This window comes from Phyllobates terribilis, unplaced genomic scaffold, assembly GCF_046119375.1.
Source record: "Phyllobates terribilis strain yellow unplaced genomic scaffold, ASM4611937v1 Scaffold_212__1_contigs__length_3418457, whole genome shotgun sequence".
Classification (NCBI taxonomy): Eukaryota; Metazoa; Chordata; class Amphibia; order Anura; family Dendrobatidae; genus Phyllobates; species Phyllobates terribilis.
The window spans coordinates 2,971,632-2,989,964 of NW_027362972.1; positions in this window are offsets into that span (position 1 = coordinate 2,971,632).

Genomic DNA, 18,333 nt, shown 5'->3' on the forward strand with positions numbered 1-18,333 from the left:
AAGCTACTGTGACCTCCACGTCTCTTCCAAGGGGCATTAATATTGTATTTTTATTACACTGCGACCTCCACCACTCTTCCAAGGGGTCATTGATATTGTCTTTTTATTCCACTGTGAACTCCACCACTCCATCAAGGGGCATTAAAACCATCTTGTTAAGCTACTGTGACCTCCACGTCTTTTCCACAGGGCATTGATATTGTCTTTTTATACCACAGCGACCTCCAGTACTCTTCCAAGGGGCATTAAAAACCGTCTTGTTAAGCTACTGTGACTACTACGTCTCTTCCACAGGGCATTGATATTGTATTTTTATTCCACTGCGACCTCCACCACTCTACCAAGGGACATTAAAATCGTCTTGTCAAGCTACTGTGACCTTCATGTCTCTTCCAAGGGGCATTAAAACCATCTTGTTAAACCACTCTGAACTCCACAGCTCTTCCAAGGGGCATTAAAACCGTCTTGTTAAGCCACTGTGACCTCCACATCTTTTCCACGGGGCATTGACATTGTCTTTTTATTCCACTGCAACCTCCACCACTCTTCCAAGGGGCATTAAAACCACCATGTTGTTAGAACTCTCCTGTTAGTTTTTTTTTAGTTTGCTGGTCACATGACCATTTTTGCCTATTTAATCCGGCTCCGCCCTCCTGGCCTTGCTGGACTTCATTGTATTTACTACTCTTGATCTAGCTTGGTGCTCTGTTACCGTTCTCTGTTAGTTTTGCTAGGTCTTCTGACCTCTATGCTTTTTGTTGTGTGTTTGTCTTTGACTGCTACTATTTCTGCTAGGAGGTGTCCAACTTATCCCAGTCCCTAGTTCTTGTAGGGATCCCTCCCTCACATCTATAGGTCTTCGTACAGACTAGCCGAGGACTTTAGCGGGTCTGATCGCAGGATCAGGTTCCCCTTACATCGTAGGGATCTAGTTTAGTTATATTGTAGGGACAGATCTCCTGTCTTTCCTTAGTTCCTGTAGCAGATCATAACAGTAAGTCCAGCCTAAAAAAAAAAAATAATTTTTTCTAAGGAAAGACCTCCAGTTTTCTATCATGGTCTCGGTTCAAGATTTGGCTCAACGCTTGCAGGGACTCTCTCTGGAGGTGGACAAGCTCCAACAACACGTGAGTAGCTGTTCTGGAGCACATTTTGTGGAACCAAAGGTACGTCTGCCTGATCTAATTTTTGGCGAACAACAAGATTTTTTTTCTTTTAAAAATGCTTGTTTATTGTATTTTCGTTTGAGACCCGGATCCTCTGGTGATGAATCACAGCGCATAGGGTTCATAATGTCACTTTTGCGCAAAGATCCTCAGGGATGGGCCTTCTCTCTCCAACCTAGTGATCTGTGCTTTAGATCAGTGGATAGTTTTTTTTCTGCTTTGGGTTTGTTGTACGATGATCCTGATCGTGTCTCATCTGCTGAGTCTGAATTGAGACATCTGAGGCAGGGATCAGGTAATGTGGAAAAATATTGTTCTCACTTCCGTCGGTGGTCTTCCCAGGTGGGGTGGAACGATTCAGCTTTGAAAAGCTTGTTTCTTGCAGGGCTTGGTGAAAGGGTTAATGATTTACTGATTGCTTATCCCACACCTGGAAACTTGCAGGAGGCAATGCAATTAGCTATACGGGTGGACAGGAGACTGCGTGCAAGGGTTAATGAGAGCAAATCCTCTGCTATGTCAGCTCCGAGTCCTGAGAGGGTCTGTGCTGACAAAGGAGAGCCGATGGAGATTGGGGCGATGGCAGCCCGCTCTCAGGAAAAAGACCGCAGGCTTTCTGAAGGTTTGTGCTTCTATTGCGGAAATTCTGGTCATTTTATTAAGAACTGTGTGCTTCGTATGAAGAAAGAAAAAAAAATGGTCAGTCATGCACGAATAGCCTTTTTAAATTCTAAGGGAGTATTCCTATCTGCTACTACTGCTGCTCAGGATGAATTAATTGAATTTCGGGTTTTTGTGGATTGCGGTTCTACTCTGAATGTGATTGCTGGGGGATTCTTAGAAAAACTTAAATTAAAACCTAAAACTTTGTCATCCCCTATTACTGTGGTTTCTGTTGATGGCTCTCCCTTGAAGAGTGTTACTCATAAGGTCTGTGAATTTCCCCTCACTATTAATGGTATTCATCAAGAGAATTTGGATTTGGTAGTATTAAATAATTTGCCTTCTCCAGTAATATTGGGGTTGCCCTGGTTAAAATTGCACAATCCTGTACTGGATTGGTCTACCAATGAAATTAAGTCCTGAAGCCCTAAGTGTTATGACAAGTGTTGTAACGGGCGCATTGCTGCTGTGGATAAAGGGGAATTACCTGTACCTATTCAGGATTTTTGGAGAGTTTTTTCTGAGGAGGAGTCACAAATTTTACCTCCCCATAGAGACTATGATTGTACCATTGAATTTGTCCCTGGAGCGACTCTTCCTAAAAGTTGTTTATTTAATCTTACTATTCCTGAGAGAAAGGCTTTGGAGGAATACATACAGACAAGCTTGGCCGCCGGTCACATTAGGCCTTCCAAGTCTCCTGTGGCTGTTGGATTTTTTTTTGTTAAAAAAAAAGATGGCGGGTTACGTCCTTGTCTGGACTTTCGTGAGATTAATAAAATTACTGTACGCAATCCTTACCCACTGCCATTGATTCCTGATTTATTTAACCAGTTAGTGGGGGCCAAGTGGTTCTCTAAAATTGATCTCCGGGGGGCATACAATTTGTTGCGCATGAAGGAGGGTGATGAATGGAAGACTGCTTTTAACACTTCTGTGGGTCATTTTGAGAATCTGGTTATGCCTTTTGGTCTTACCAATGCTCCAGCATTTTTTCAGAATCTTATTAATGACATCCTTAGACCTTTAATCGGCAAAAATGTGGTTGTGTATTTGGATGACATTCTGATTTATTCGCCTGATCTGGAGTCTCATTGGCAGAGCGTACGTGAGGTTTTACAGTTATTAATGGACAATTCGCTTTTTGCTAAGCTAGAGAAATGTGAGTTCGCTGTACAGAGAATTAGTTTTTTGGGTTACATTATCTCCAGTGAAGGTTTTGAGATGGATCCGGTTAAAGTTCAAGCTGTGCAGGAATGGCCTAGGCCTATTGGTTTGAAATCAATACAGAGGTTTTTGGGTTTCGCCAATTATTACAGAAAATTCATAAAAAAAATTCTATTATTGTCAAACCGCTGACCGATCTCACCAGGAAAGGTGCTAATGCGGTTCAGTGGACTTCTGAGGCCATTGAGGCTTTTGTGCTTCTTAAGGAGAGGTTCACCTCTGCTCCCATCCTTATTCAGCCTGATGTGACTAAGCCGTTTTTGGTTGAGGTTGATGCTTCCTCTGTGGGGGTCGGTGCGGTGTTGTCTCAGGAAAATAAGGATGAAATACATCCCTGTGCCTTTTTTTCAAAAAAATTTTCTGAGACTGAACTTAATTACGATATTGGTAATCAGGAATTGCTGGCTATTAAACTCGCATTTGAACACTGGCGTCACCTCTTGGAAGGTGCTGAATTTCCCATTCAAATTTTCACTGATCATAAAAATCTGATCTATCTTGATGCTGCCAAGCGCTTGAATGCCCGTCAGGCTAGGTGGGCACTTTTTTTCTCGCGGTTTAATTTTTCCATTACTTACATCCCGGGTACCAAGAATGTTAAAGCGGATGCTTTGTCTCGCAGCTTTTCTCCCATGGTCGGTGCTGAGGAGGAAGAGGAGAGCATTTTACAAGAAGGTGTTGTGATTGCTGCTTTGGACTCCGTTTTGGAGGATGAGATTCTTAAAGCTCAGGAGAATGCCCCATCTAACACTCCCCATGGGAGGTTGTTTGTGCCTAGGACCTTTAGGAGAGATTTGTTTGTTGAGTGTCATGAGTCTCGGTTGGCAGGTCATCCAGGAATTTCTGAGACCAAGAGACTTGTGGGTCGCAGTTTTTGGTGGCCTGGATGGCAGAAGGAAGTCATTAAGTGGGTGCGTCAATGTACTGTGTGTGCTAGATCCAAGTCTTCGCATGCTCCTGCTGCGGGGTTGCTTTGCCCTCTGGAGGTTCCTAGTGCACCTTGGACACATCTGGCTATGGACTTTATTACTGACCTTCCCCCCTCTGAAGGTTTCACGGTCATCTGGGTGGTCGTGGACCGTTTTAGCAAGATGTGTCACTTGGTTCCCTTCATCAAACTGCCTTGCGCTAAGACACTCGCTAAGGCCTTTGTCAAGGAAATTGTCAGACTACATGGTGTTCCTACTGACATTGTTTCTGATAGGGGACCTCAGTTCGTGGCTCGTTTTTGGCGTGCCTTTTGTGACTGGTTGGGAGTTCATTTGTCGTTTTCATCCGGATATCATCCTGAGTCTAATGGCCAGACAGAAAGGAAGAACCAGGATGTTGAGCAGTTCTTGCGTTGTTTTGTGGCAGACAATCAAGAGGGGTGGTCTGAGTTTCTGCCACTTGCTGAATTTGCTCTTAACAACCATACATCCTCTTCTGCTGGGTGTTCGCCTTTTTTTTGTTGTTCTGGGAGACATCCGTCTTTTGGGTCATTCTCCAAATTGGTATCGGCTGTGCCTGAGGAGGAGAGTTTTTCCGGTGATTTGGAGAGAGTTTGGACGGATGTACGTGGTAATCTTCAGGAGGCTAACAAAAAATCTAAGAGGTACTTTGATAGGAAACGGCAAGAGGTTTTGTTTGCTGTTGGTGACATGGTTTGGTTGTCCTCTAAGAATCTGCGATTGAGGATTCCTTCTAAAAAATTGGGTCCCAAGTTCGTAGGGCCCTTTAAGGTGCTTCAGATAGTTAACCAATCTGCTGTTAGGCTGGAGGTTCCTACCTCCTGGAAGATTAACCCGGTGTTTCATGTTTCTCTGTTGAAAAGAGCTGACGTGTCGGATGATGACGCCTCTGCCACTGTTCCTCCGGTGGTGGAGGACGGGGAATATGAAATTTCCCGCATCCTAAATTCTAGACGGTATAGAGGGAGTTTGCAGTATCTCGTCGCTTGGAAGGGTTTCGGACCTGAGGATAACTCATGGGTGAGGGCGGATGATGTTTCTGCTTCCAGACTTCTCAGAGCGTTTCACAGGAGGTTTCCTGATAAGCCTGGGCCTAGGGGATCCGGAGGATCCTCTTAGAAGAGGGGGTACTGTTAGAACTCTCCTGTTAGTTTTTTTTTAGTTTGCTAGGCACATGACCATTTTTGCCTATTTAATCCGGCTCCACCCTCCTGACCTTGCTGGACTTCATTGTATTTACTACTTTTGAGCTAGCTTGGTGCTCTGTTACCGTTCTCTGTTAGTTTTGCTAGGTCTTCTGACCTCTATGCTTTTTGTTGTGTGTTTGTCTTTGACTGCTACTATTTCTGCTAGGAGGTGTCCAACTTATCCCAGTCCCTAGTTCTTGTAGGGATCCCTCCCTCACATCTATAGGTCTTCGTACAGACTAGCCGAGGACTTTAGCGGGTCTGATCGCAGGATCAGGTTCCCCGTTACATCGTAGGGATCTAGTTTAGTTATATTGTAGGGACAGATCTCCTGTCTTTCCTTAGTTCCTGTAGCAGATCATAACACATGTTAAGCTACTGTGATCTCCACGTCTCTTCTATGGGGCATTGATATTGTCTTTTTATTTCACTGCGCCCTCCACCACTCTTCGAAATGGGCATTAAAACCACCTTGTTAAGCTATTTTGACCTCCTCGTCTCTTCCACGGGGCATTGATATTGTCTTTTTATTCCACTGTAACCTCCACCACTTTTCCAAGGGGCATTAAAAACGTCTTGTTAAGGTACAGTGACCTCCACGTCTCTTCCACGGGGCATTGATATTGTCTTTTTATTCCACTGGGATCTACACCACTTTTCCAAGCGGCATTGATATTGTCTTTTTATTCCCCTTTGACCTCCACCACTCTACCAAGGGGCATTGATATTGTATCTTTATTCCACTGCGACCTCCACCACTCTTCCAAGGGGAATTAAAACCGTTTTAATAAGTTACTGTGACCTCCACGTCTCTTTCAAGGGGCATTAAACCCGTCTTGTTAAAATACTCTGAACTCCACAACTCTTCCACGGGGCATTAAATTTGTCTAGTTAAGCTACTGTGACCTCCACGTCTATTCCACGGGGCATTGATATTGTCTTTTTATTCCACTGCGACCTCCACCACTCTAACAAGGGGCATTAAAACCATCTTGTTAAGCTACTGTGACCTCCACGTCTGTACTAAGGTGCATTAAAACCATCTTGTTAAACCACTCTGAGCTCCACAGCTCTTCCAAGGGGCATTAAAACCGCCTTGTTAAGCTACTATTACCTCCACGTCTCTTCCGCGGGGTATTGATATTGTCTTTTTATTCCACAGCGACCTCTAGTATTCTCCCAAAGGGCATTAAAACTGTCTTGTTAAGCTGCTGTGACCTCTACGTCGCTTCCACAGGGCATTGATATTGTCTTTTCATTCCACTGAGACTTCCACCACTCTTCCAAGGGGCATTAAAACCATATTGTTTAGCTATTGTGACCTCCACGTCTCTTCCAAGGGGCATTAATATTGTCCTAATATTCCATTGAGACCTCCACCACTCTTCCAAGGGGCATTGATATTGTCTTTTTATTCCACTGCGACTTCCACCACTCTTCCAACAGGCATTAAAACCATCTTTTTAAGCTACTGTGATCTCCACGTCTCTTCCACGGGGCATTGATATTGTATTTTTATTCCACTATAACCTCCACCACTCTTCCAAGTGGCATTAATACCGTCTTGTTAAGCTACTGTGACCTACATGTCTCTTCCAAGGGGCATTAAAACCATCTTGTTAAACTACTCTGAACTCCACAGCTTTTCCAAGGGGCATTAAAAGCGTCTTGGTAAGCTATGGCGACCTCCCCGTCTCTTCCACGGGGCATTGGTATTTTATTTTTATTTAACATACCTCCATCACTATTCAAGTTGCATTTAAACTGTCTTGTTAAACTACTGTGACCTCCACTTCTCTTCCACGGGGCATTGATATTGTCTTTTTATTCCATAGCGATCTCCACCACTCTTCCAAGGGGCATTAAAACCATCTTGTTAAACTACTGTGACCTCCACGTCTCTTCCACGGGGCATTGATATTGTCTTTTTATACCACTGTGACCTCCCCCACTCTTCCAAGGGACATTAAAACCATCTTGTTCAGCTACTGTGACCTCCACGTCTGTACCACGGGGCATTGATATTGTCTTTTTATTCCACTGCAACTTCCAACACTCTTCCAAGTGGCATTCATATTGTCTTTTTATTCCACTGTGACCTCCACCACTCTTCCAAACGGCATTAAAACCGTCTTGTTAAGGTCCTGTGAGCTCCACGTCTCTTCCATGGGACATTAAAACCATCTTGTTAGACCACTCTGAACTCCACAGCACTTCAAAGGGGCATTAAAGCCATCTTGTTAAGCTACTGTGACCTCCACGTCTCTTCCCCGGGGCAATGATATTGTCTTTTTATTCCACAGTGACCTCCACCACACTTCCAAGGGGCATTAAAACCATCTTGCTAAGCTACTGTGACCTCCAAATCTCTTCCAAGGGGCATTGATATTGTCTTTTCATTCCACTGCGACCTCCACCACTCTTCCAATGGGCATTAAAACCACCTTGTTAAGCTATTTTGACCTCCTCATCTCTTCCTTGGGGCATTGATATTGTCTTTTTATTTCACTGTAACCTCCGCCACTTTTCCAAGGGGCATTAAAAATGTCTTGTTAAGGTACTGTGACCTCCACGTCTCTTCCACGGGGCATTGATATTGTCTTTTTATTCCACTGGGATCTCCACCACTCTTCCAAGCGGCATTGATATTATCTTTTTATTCCCCTTTGACCTCCACCACTCTACCAAGGGGCATTGATATTGTCTCTTTATTCCACTGCTACCTCCACCACTCTTCCAAGGGGCATTAAAACCGTCTTGTTAAAATACTCTGAACTCCACAACTCTTCCAAGGGGCATAACATTTTTCTAGATAAGCTACTGTGACCTCCACGTTTATTCCACGGGGCATTGATATTGTCTTTTTATTCCACAGCGACCTCCATCACTCTTCCAAGGGGCAGTAAAACCGTTTTGTTAAGCTACTGTGACCTCCACGTCTCTTCCACGGGGCATTGATATTGTCTTTTTATTCCACTGCGACCTCCACCACTCTTCCAAGGGGCATTAAAACCACAATGTTAAGTTACTGTGATCTTCTTGTCTCTTCCACGGGGCATTAATATTCTCTTTATATTCCATTGCGACCTCCACCACTCTTCCAAGGGGCATTGATTTTGTCTTTTTATTCCACTGTAACCTCCACCACTCTCCCAAGGGGCATTAAAACCGTCTTGTTAAACCACTCTGAACTCCACCGCTCTTCCAAGGGGCATTAAAACCGTCTTGTTAAGCTACGGTGACCTCCACGTATCTTCCATGGTGCATTGATATTGTCTTTTTATTCCACAGCGACTTCCGCCACTCTTCAAGGGGCATTAAAACCGTCTTGTTACGCTACTGTGAACGCCACGTCTCTTCCACGGGGCATTGATATTGTCTTTTAATTCCACTGCGACCTCCACCACTCTTCCAAGGGGCATTGATATTGTCTTTTTATTCCACTGTGTCCTCCACCACTCTTCCTAGCGGCAGTGATATTGTCTTTTTATTACACTTTGACCTCCACCTCTTTTCCAACGGGCATTGATATTGTCTCTTCATTTCACTGTGAACTCCACCACTCCGTCAAGGGGCATTAAAACCGTCTTGTTAAGCTACTGTGACCACCACGTCTCTTCCACAGGGCATTGATATTGTCTTTTTATACCACAGCTACCTCCAGTACTCTACGAAGGGGCATTAAAAACCATCTTGTTAAGCTACTGTGACCACCACGTCTCTTCCACAGGACATTGATATTGTCTTTTTATTCCACTGCGACCTCCACCACTCTACCAAGGGGCATTAAAATCGTCTTTTTAAGCTACTGTGACCTTCACGTCTCTTCTAAGGGGCATTAAAACCATCTTGTTAAACCACTGTGAACTCCACAGCTCTTCCAAGGGGCATTAAAACCGTCTTGTTAAGCCACTGTGACCTCCACGTCTTTTCCACGGGGCAATGATATTGTCTATTTATTCCACAAAGACATCCACCCCTCTTCCAAGGGGCATTAACACCGTGTTTTTAAGCTACTGTGACATCCATGTCTCTTTCACGGGGCATTGATATTGTCTATTTATACCAATGCGACCTCAACCATTCTTCCAAGTGGCATTAAAACCATCTTTTTAAGCTACTGTAAACTCCACGTCTCTTCCCCGGGGCATTGATATTGTCAATTTATTCCACAGCGACATTCTCCACTCTTCCAAGGGGCATTAAACCGTCTTGTTAAGCAACTTTGACCTCCACGTCTCTTCCAAGGGGCATTGATATTGTCTTTTTATTCCACTGTGACCTCCACCACCCTTCAAAGGGGCATCAAAACCGTCTTGTTAAGTTACTGTGACCACCACGTCTCTTCCACGGGGCATTGTTATTGTATTTTTATTCCACTGTAACCTCCACCACTCTTCCAAGAGGCATTAAAACCAACTTGTTAAGCTATTGTGACCTCCACTTCTCTTCCACGGGACATTAAAACCATCTTGTTAAACCACTCTTAACTCCACACCTCTTCCAAAGGGCAGTAAAACTGTCTTGTTAAGCTATTGTGACCTCCACGTCTCTTCCATGGGGCATTGATATTGTCTTTTTATTCCACATCGACCTCCACCACTCCTCCAAGGGCATTAAAACCATCTTGTTAAGCTACTATCTCCACGTCTTATCCACGGGGCATTGATATTGTCTTTTTATTCCACTGTAACCTCCACCATTCTTCCAAGGGGCATTAAAACCGGCTTTTTAAGCTACTGTGAACTCCACGTCTCTTCCACGGGGCATTGATATTGTCTTTTTTTTCCACAGCGACCTCAACCACTCTTCCAAGGGGCATTGATATTGTCTTTTTATTCCACAGAGACCTCCACCATTTTCCAATGGGCATTAAAACAATGTTGTTAAGCTACTGAGACCTCCAATTCTCTTCTACGGGGCATTGATATTGTCTTTTTATTCCACTGCGACCTCCACCTCTCTTCCACAGGGCATTGATATTGTCTTTTTATTCCACTGCGACCTCCACCACTCTTCCAAGGGGCATTAAAACCATTTTGACAAACTACTGTGACCTCCAAGTCTCTTCCACGGGGCATTGATATTGTCTTTTTATTCAACTGTATCCTCCATCACTCTTCCAAGGGGCATTAAAACCGTCTTGTTAAGCTACTGTGACCTCCACGTCTCTACCAAGGGGCATTAAAACCATCTTTTTAAACCAATCTTTACTCCACAGCTCTTCCAAAGGGCATTAAAACCGTCTTGTTAAGCTACTATGACCTCCACGTCTCTTCCACGGGTAATTGTTATTGTCTTTTTATTCCACAGCGACCTCCACCACTTTTCCAAGAGGCATGAAAACCGTCTCGTTAAGCTACTGTGACCTCCACGTCTCTTCCACGGGGCATTGATATTGTCTTTTTATTCCATTGCGACGTCCACCACTCTCCCAAAGGGAATTGATATTTACTGTTGAGCCACTCCCGTAGTGTTCGGGTTCGGTTCGGTTCGTCGAACACCGGGATGTTCGAGGAACTGTTCGTCGAATACCGTCGAACACCGTTAAAACTAATGGCAGGCAAACAAAAACACATAGAAACACATACAAAACACCTTCAAAGGTGTCCAAAAGCTTACAAACTGCTCAGAAGAAACTCTCTTTAAAAAAGCCGGCCGGCAATTCAGCAGTGGCATACACTGGTACCAGACAATTTAAACAAGAAGGAATAGAGCATCACACATAGATTAGATAGATAGAAACATGTCAGTCACATATATAAGAAGTACAGTGACAGTGTTGGTTACTGTACTTGTCATTTAGTGTTAAAAGATTTATTAAAAAAAATATTAGTGTTTTCATGCACCGTCTCTTTAAAAAAGCCGGCCGGCAATTTAGCATCGGTACCCGACAATTTATAACAGAAAGAATAGAGCATCACACATAGATTAGATAGATAGAAACATGTCAGTCACATATATAAGAAGTACAGTGATAGTGTTGATTACTGTACTTGTCATTTAGTGTTAAAATAAAGTACTTATTAAAAAAAAAATTGGCGTGGGGTTCCCCGTAATTTTAGTCTCTAGCGGAGGTTAAGCAGACGGCTGGGGCAGATGTTTGAAGCCTGGGAAGGGGGTAATACCCATGGAGCTTCCCAGGCTACTAATATCAGCCCCCAGCTGAATACCTAGCCTTTACTAGCTATTAAAATGGGGGACCCCAAAAAAAATTATGTGGGGTCCCCCCTATTTTAATAGCTAGCAAAGACTAGGCAGACTGCTGGGGATGATATTAATAGCCCAGGAAGGGTGCCATGAATATTGGCCCCCTCCCAGTCTAGAAACACCAGCCGTCAGCCGCCCCAGAAATGGCGCATCCATAGAATGCGCCAATTCTGGCACTTAGCCTCGCTCTTCCCACTGCCCTGTAGCGGTGGCAGTGGGGTAATAGGGTTGGGGTTGATGTCAGCTTATAATGCCAGCTGACATCAAGCCCAGGTTAGTAATGGAGAGGCGTCTATAAGACACCCCCATTACTAACCCCATAGTCAAAGATACAAAAAAACACAAACACCCAGAATAAAGTCCTTTAATCGAAATAAACACACAATTCTTTATTGTTCTAAATTAAACCATACTTACCATTACGCCCATTCCAGCTGAAGCCAAACATCTCCTGCAATAAAAGTAAAATAATAAAGCAACATCATCCTTACCTTTCCATGGTTCCCACGACAGCTTCAGCTCTGCTACATTCACATGACAGGCTGGACCGCAGCAGAATGCTGCCATCCAGCTTGCCATGCGGCATACACTGAGAAGTGCAGGCATGCTTGCGCTCTGCAGTGTCTGGCTGTGACGGCATCCAGATGAGCCGGGTATTACCCCCTTCCCAGGCTTCAAACATCTGCCCCAGCCGTCTGCTTAACCTCCGCTAGAGACTAAAATTACGCGGAACCCCACGCCAATTTTTTTTTTAATAAATCTTAATAAATCCTTTATTTTAACACTAAATGACAAGTACAGTAATCAACACTATCACTGTACTTCTTATATATGTGACTGACATGTTTCTATCTATCTAATCTATGTGTAATGCTCTATTCTTTCTGTTATAAATTGTCGGGTACCAAAGCTGAATTGCCGGCCGGCTTTTTTAAAGAGACGGTGCATGAAAACACTAATATTTTTTTTAATAAATCCTTTACACTAAATGACAAGTACAGTAACCAACACTGTCACTGTACTTCTTATATATTTGACTGATATGTTTCTATCTATCTAATCTATGTGTGATACTCTATTCTTTCGGTTCTAAATTGTCTGGTACCGGTGTATGCCGCTGCTGAATTGCCGGCTTTTCGTGTTTCACTGTGATCACTGTTCCCATCGATTTGGGCAACCACTGTAATGCCACAACCACCATGGCTGTGGCATTACAGTGAGTGGCAGACAATCCCTGCATGATTGGTGCTCTAAATAGCGCCATACATTCAGGACACGCTTTCGGTGCACAAACAGTTATCGAACATAACCTCGAACAGCCGAATTTTTTGCAAATCGTTCGCGTTCGTCGAACGACTCGAACACCGCCCAAAACAGCTCGAATTTGAGATTGGCGAACATTTCTAGTCGAACACCGGTCATCTCTATTGATATTGTCTTTTTATTCCTCTGAGACCTCCACCACTTCTCCAAGGGGCATTAAAACCGTCTTGTTACGCTACTGTCTCCACATCTCTTCCACGGGGCATTGATATTTTCTTTTTAATCCACTGCAACTTCCACCACTCTTCCAAGGGGCATTATAACCGCCTTGTTAAGCTACTATCTCCACGTCTCTTCCACGGGGCAATGACATTGTCTTTTTATTCTACTGTAACATCCACCACTCTTCCAAGGGGCATTAAAACCGGCTTGTTAAGCTACTGTGACTTTCACGTCTCTTCCACGGGGCATTGATATTGTCTTTTTTTTCCACAGCGACCTTCACCACTCTTCCAAGGGGCATTGATATTCTCTTTTTATTCCACAGAGACCTCCACCACTCTTCCAATGGGCACTAAAACCATCTTGTTAGGCAACTGTGACCTCCACGTCTCTTCCACGGGGCATTGATATTGTCTTCTTATTTGTCTGCGACCTCCACCACTCTTCCAAGGGGCATTAAAACGGTCTTGCTAATCTACTGTGAACTCCAAGTCTCTTCCAAGGGGCATTATTATTGTATTTTTATTCCACTGTGACTTCCAACACTCTTCCATAGGGCATTGATATTGTATTTTTATTCCACTGCGACTGCCACCATTCTTCCAAGGGGTCATTGATATTGCCTTTTTATTGCACTGCGACCTCCACCACTCTTACAAGGGGCATTAAAACCATCGTGTTAAGCTACTGTGACCTCCAAGTCACTTCCAAGGGGCATTAAAGCCGTCTTCTTAAGCTACTGTGACCTCCACTTATTTTCCACAGGGCATTGATATTGTCTTTTTATTGCACTGCAACCTCAACCACTCTTCCAAGGGGCATTAAAACCATCTTGTTAGGCTACTGTGATCTCCACTTCTCTTCCACGGGGCATTAATATTGTCTTTTTATTCCACTGTGACCTCCATCACTCTTTCAAGGGGCATTGATAGTGTCTTTTTATTCAACTGCGACCTCCACAAACTCTTCCAAGGGGCATTAAAATGGTGTTATTAAGCCACTGAGACCTCCAATTCTCTTCTACAGGACATCGATATTGTCTTTTTATTCCACTGCGACCTCCACCACTCTTGCATAGGGCATTGATATTATCTTTTTATGCGACTGCGACCTTCACCACTCTTCCAAGGGGCATTGAAACCATTTTCTTAAGCTACTGGGACCTCCGCTTCTCTTCCACGGGGCATTGATATTGTCTTTTTATTCCACTGCGACCTTCACCACCCTTCCAAGGGGCATTAAAAACATCTTGTTAAGCTACTGTGACCTCCACGTCTCTTCCGCTGGGCATTAATATTGTCTTTATATTTTTTTGCGACCTCCATCACTCTTCCAAGGGGCATTGATATTGGCTTTTTATTCCACTGCGACATCCACCACTCTTCCAAGGGGCATTAAAACCATCTTGTTAAGCTACTGTGATCTCCACCTCTTCCAAGGGGCATTGATATGGTATTTTTATTCCACTGTAACCTCCACCACTATTCCAAGGGGCACTAAAACCATCTTGTTAAGCTACTGTGACCTACACGTCTCTTCCAAGGGGCATTAAAATTATGTTGATAAACCACTCTGAACTCCACAGCGCTTCCAAGGGGCATTAAAACTGTCTTGTTAAACTACGGTGACCTCCATGTCTCTTCCAAGGGGCATTGATATTGTCTTTTTATTCCACTGCGACCTCCACCACTCTTCCAAGGGGCATTAATATTGTCTTTTAATTCCACTGCAACCTCCACCACTTTTCCATGGGTCATTGATATTGTCTTTTTATTCCACTGCGACCTCCACCACTCCCCCAAGGGGCATTAGAACCGTGTTGTTAAGCTTCTGTGACCTCCACGTCTTTTCTTATGGGCATTAAACCTGTCATGCTAAATCACTCTGAACTACACAGCTCTTCCAAGGGGCATTAAATTCATCTTGTATAGCTCCTGTGACCTCCACGTCTCTTCCACAGGGCATTGATATTGTCTTTTTATTCCACTGCGACCTCCACTACTCTTCCAAGGGACAATAAAACCATCTTGTTAAGCTACTGTAACCTCCATATCTCTTCAACAGGGCATTCATATTGTCTTTTTTTTCCACTCCGACCTCCACCACTCTTCCAAAGGGCATTAAAACCATCTTGTTAAGCTTCTGTGACCTCCACGTCTTTACCAAGGGGCAAAAAAACCATCTTGTTAAACCACGCTGAACTCCACAGCTTTTCCAAGGGGCATTAAAACCGTCTTGTTAAGCTACTGTGACCTCCACATCTCTTTCACGGGGCATTGTTATTGTCTTTTTATTCCACAGCGACCTCCACCACTCTTCCAAGGAGTATTTAAACCGTCTTGCTAGGCTACTGTCACCTCCATGTCTCTTCCACGAGGCATTGATATTGTATTTTAAATACACTGCTACCTCCACCACTCTTCCAAGGGGCATCGATATTCTTTTTTTATTCCACTGCGACCTCCACCACTCTTCCAAGGGGCATTGATAAAGTCTTTTTATTCCACTGCGACCTCCACCACTCTTCCAAGGGACATTAAAACCGTGTTGTTAAGCTACTGTGACCTTCACGTCTCTTCCACGGGGCATTGAAACCATCTTGTTAAACCACTCTGAATTCCACAGCTCTTCCAAGGGGCCTTAAAACTGTCTTGTTAAGCTACTGTGACCTCCGTGTCTCTTACACGGGGCAATGATATTGTCTTTTTATTCCACAGCAGCTTCCACCACTCTTCCAAGGGGCATTAAAACTGTCTTGTTAAGCTACTGAGACCTCCACGTCTCTTCCACGGGGCATTGATATTGTCTTTTTAATTCCATTGCGACCTCCATCACTCTAACAAGGGGCATTAATATTGTCTTTTTATTCCACTGCGACCTCTACCACACTTCCAAGGGGCATTAAAACCGTCTTGTTAAGCTACTGTGATCTGCACGTCTCTACCACTGGGCATTGATTTTGTCTTTTTATTCCACAGCGACCTCCACCACTCTTCCAAGGGTCATTGGTATTGTCTTTTTATTCCACAGCGACCTCCACCACTCTTCCAAGGGGCATTGCACCGTCTCGTTAAGGTACTGTGACCTCCAGGTCTCTACCACTGGTCATTGATTTTGTTTTTTTATTCCACTGTGACCTCCACCACTCTTCCAAGGGGCATTAAAACGATCTTGTTAAGCTTCTGTGACCTGCACGTCTCTGCCACGGGGCATTGATATTGTCTTTTTATTCAACTGCGACCTCCACCACTCTTCCATGGGGCATTGATATTGTCTTTTTATTCAACTCCGACCTCCACTACTTTTCCAAGGGGCATTGATATTGTCTTTTTATTCCACTGCGACCTCCACCACTGTACCAAGGGGCATTAAAACGATCTTGTTAAGCAACTGTGACCTTCACGTCTCTTCCACGGGGCATTGATATTGCCTTTTTATTCCACTGCGACCTCCACCACTCTTCCATGGGGCATTAAAACCATCTTGTGAAGCTACTGTGACCTCCACATCTCTTCCACGGGGCATTGATATTGCCTTTTTTTTCCACAGCTACCTCAACCACTCTTTAAACGGGCATTGATATTGTCTTTTTATTCCACAGAGACCTCCACCAGTTTTCCAATGGGCAGTAAAACCATCTTGTTAAGCTACTGTGACCTCCAGGTCTCTTCCACGTGGCATTGATATTGTCTTTATATTCCACTGTGACCTCCACCACTCTTCCAATGGACATTAAAACCATCTTGTTAGGCTGCTGTGACCTCCACGTCTCTTCCACGGGGCATTGATATTGTCTTTTTATTACACTGCGACCTCCACCACTCTTCCAAGGGGCATTAAAACAGTGTCGTTAAGCTACTGAGACGTCCAATTCTCTTCCACAGGGCATTGATATTCTCTTTTTATTCAACTGCGACCTCCACCACTCTTCCAAGGGGGCATTGATATTGTCTTTTTATTCCACTGCGACCTCCACCACTCTTCCAAAGGGCATTAAAACCATTTTCTGAAGCTACTCTGACCTCCAAGTCTCTTCCACGGGGCTTTGATATTGTCTTTTTAATCAATTGTAACCTCCAGCACTATTAGAAGTGGCATTAAAACCGTCTTGTTAAGCTACTGTGACCTCCACGTCTCTTCCAAGGAGCATTAAAACCATCTAGTTAAACCAATTTGTACTCCACAGCTCTTCCAAGGGGCATTAAAACTGTCTTGTTAAGCTACTGTGACCTCCGCTTCTCTTCCACGGGGCCTTGATATTGCCTTTTTATTCCACTGCGACTTTCACCATCCTTCCAAGGGGCATTAAAAACATCTTGTTAAGCTACTGTGACCTCCACGTCTCTTCCACTGGGCATTAATATTGTCTTTATATTTTATTGCGATCTCCACCACTTTTCCAAAGGGCATTGATATTGTCTTTTTATTCCACTGCGACCTCCACCACTCTTCCAAGGGGCATTAAAACCATCTTGTTAAGCTACTATGATCTCCACGTCTTTTACATGGGGCACTGATATTGTATTTTTATTCCACTGTAAACTCTACAACTCTTCCAAGGAGCACTAATACTGTCTTCTTAAACCACTCTGAACTCCACAGCTCTTCCAAGGAACATTAAATCTGTCTTGTTAAGCTACGGTGACCTCCACTTCTCTTCCACGGGGCATTGATATTGTCTTTTTATTCCACTGCGACCTCCACCACTTTTCCATGGGGCATTGATATTGTTTTTTTATTCCACTGCGACCTCCACCACTCCCCCAAGGGGCATTAAAACCATCTTGTTAAGTTACTGTGACCTCCACGTCTCTTCTTAGGGTCATTAAACCTGTCTTGTTAAATCACTCTGAACTCCACACCTCTTCCAAGGGGCATTAAATTCGTCTTGTATAGCTACTGTGACCTCCATGTCTCTTCCACAGGGCATTGATATTGTCTTTTTATTCCACTGCGACCTCCACCACTCTTCCAAGTGGCATTAAAACCATCTTGTTAAGCTTCTGTGACCTCCATATCTTTACCAAGAGGCATTAAAACCATCTTTTTAAACCACGCTGAACTCCATAGATCTTCCAAGGGGCATGAAAACCGTCTTGTTAAGCTACAGTGACCTCCACATCTCTTCCACGTGGCATTGATATTGACTTTTTATTCCACAGCGACCTCCACCACTCTTCCAAGGGGCATTAAAAATGTCTTGTTAAGCTACTGTGACCTCCACGTCTCTTCCACGGGGCATTGATATTGTCTTTTTATTCCACTCTAACCTCCACCACTCTTCCAAGGGGCATTAAAACCGTCTTATTAAGTTACTGTGACCTCCACGTCTCTTCTTAGGGGCATTAAACCTGTCTTGTTAAATCACTCTGAACTCCACAGCTCTTCCAAGGGGCATTAAATTCGTCTTGTTAAGCTACTGTAACCTCCATGTCTCTTCAACAG